This window comes from Durio zibethinus, chromosome 20 (genome assembly GCF_047325235.1).
Source record: "Durio zibethinus cultivar Kanyao isolate XHJ-2024 chromosome 20, ASM4732523v1, whole genome shotgun sequence".
NCBI lineage: Eukaryota > Viridiplantae > Streptophyta > Magnoliopsida > Malvales > Malvaceae > Durio > Durio zibethinus.
This window is the reverse complement of record NC_143181.1, coordinates 24,256,961-24,259,351: the sequence shown is the minus strand read 5'-3', so window position 1 is coordinate 24,259,351 and position 2,391 is coordinate 24,256,961. Positions and strand designations below refer to the sequence as shown.

The window sequence follows — 2,391 nt, the reverse complement described above, 5'->3', positions numbered from 1 at the left end:
TTCTTCCTCTGCTCTATATCCTTCAAGGGGCATTGAAATTTGTACATAGGCTAGTTTTGGTGTGACGATAAAGTCAACGACTATTTAAAGAGAGTAAGGATATTTGGGAGAGAAAAATAGTGTAGCCAAAGAAAAGGTCCTGCTTAATATGTATGAATATTTTTAATTATTTTCTATTGGTGTCAGTTTCACGGATCCTAGGCGTGAAACATCAATGACGGGTATTTGATCTCATCCTTAACATCAAACATACAAATACAAAATGCAAAAGAAGTTGAGAGTTCAAACTGTACGTCTCTTCACATTTTAAGGGGAAAATTAGCATCATGTATTCATAAGATAGGTAATGATTAACCAAAGCCATTGAATTAGCTAATAAGCGAATTTCCATCAATTACTCCCTAAGCGCTGATTGCTGGCTTCCAGTAACAAGATGATAGCTGGCACTATCCAACTCACTCAGTACCCCAAATTTCTTTTCGTACTCCTCCACAAGTTCCAGCCTACAAGAATTCAAATAAATTAAAAATCTAAAAAGATATGTGTAGGATATTTAAATACAAAAAGGATAGTCTCTCACCAGTATGCCATACACTGAAATGGGGCATACTTGCTGTAAATTTCTTCAACATCTTTTTGAATTGTCCTTTTAGAGCATTTTCCTTTGCCATGTACCTGCGGCTATTAAAACACTAATCAATATTTTATCAAATATGTGTCATAAAATAAAATATTGTACCTCTTTCAAGTGTCTGATCGTTTCACTATCTGATGGAATCCTTTTATATGATCCAACACACATCATTATATTGGAACAGACAAAGGGGCCAAAGCCTTCAACTTTCATCAACTTTTGATACAATTTGTCGTGAGATGTTATATCACAAGATTCTTCAATTTCCCCGTTCTCAATCTTTCTAGCAAGTTGAAGAATAGACTGAGCTCTATACCCAAGATTGCAGCGTTTGTTTAGATACTTCTCATCAAGGTAAGCTAGTTCTGTTGAGGTTGGAAAATTCCCTCTAGATTGATCGAATTTGCTCCTTGACGACTCTGAATTTGAGCTATGCTTTAATCTTTTGGTAAAAATTTTCCGATTGGAATTGGATTTTACACCCATGGGTTGCAACTGAGCATTAGCCATTTGTGCTTGAAGTTCGCAGAGAGCCTGAGCCATGGCCAATGTCCTCTTCCACCTTTTCGGTAATTTGGACACAAATTGAAATTGTTATCTATTAGTGATATTTCCGTGGAAAATAAAAGAGAGCAAAAATTTTCCAGTGTGTACGTTTTTTTCATTTAATGAAAAGAAAAAGGAAAAAAAGAAAATGAAGGTCCCGTTCAAATGTTACTGATCGACCATAAGATCAAAATTTGTTAAAACATAATTTACCCGCAGTTGCAGAGAAGGATGGACTTGACAGCATCTTCAAAGAAGGAAGGGGACCGAAAAATTCGACCGAAACCTTTCTCCTTTGCTGAAGCATGCAATGTTTGGAACTCCCTTACGTCTTTCTCATCCTTGCTTGAAATCCTCAGCATTCTTGCAACTTGTTCCTATCAATTCTACAACGTTATACTTGTACATATATATTGATCAAATAAATAAATAAATATATATATATATATATATATATAATACCAATATAGCAGCTTCATCAGCAGAGGGGAGAGAGTGAACGCCATGGACTTTTATAACAAGGAAAGGGTGGTTGGGAGGGTGTGGAAACGGTGACGGAAAGGGAGTGGGAAGAGTCTGCGAGTCGAAGAGGACGGTAAAGGGATTTGGTGGAAGGTATCCAAACATTTGGAGACATCATGAACAAGCCATGATTGCACACTGCTTTCTCCATGTTGAAGCTGGAGGAGCAGTCTCCTAATGCTAGCTGTAGTAGGAGCTCATCCATATTGTGAAGCAGATTTACCACTACTGTTCAAGGTTCAATCGATTATATATTAAAGAGGTTGAAGGTTTTTCTAGTGTTTAGAGAAGGGGCTCGTGAGTCGTGACCATAAGTCCATGCATGAAACAATGTTCTTCTTGGGAAGCACAGTTTTAGATGGTTACCTCCTTAATTTTGAATTCATGATGATTTTGTTGTGATTTATTATTCACCTAATTCACCAAGTCCATTCATATTCTTTAGTGTTCCCTATAAGCTATTTAAAGTTGGTGAGAATCACAACGTTCTACGGAGTTTGATCATTTTATAAGTAGGGAGATAATTGAGTTATTCTTTTTTCTTTAACTTTGAATAACAAAGACAAGACGATTGCTTTCTTTTTATAACAACAATAATGTTTGTATAATATCAATACACTACAAGGGGAACATGCTTTTGTGTAACCTATAAATTGTATTATTTATGAAATTAATATGATATAATTAGT

At 35.7% G+C, this 2,391-nt stretch overlaps 1 pseudogene; it reads right to left on the bottom strand.

Annotated features, from left to right (window-relative positions):
* Positions 1–394: 394 nt before the first annotated feature.
* Positions 395–1,853, bottom strand: LOC111315199 (uncharacterized; annotated as a pseudogene).
* Between the last annotated feature and the right edge of the window lie 538 nt (positions 1,854–2,391).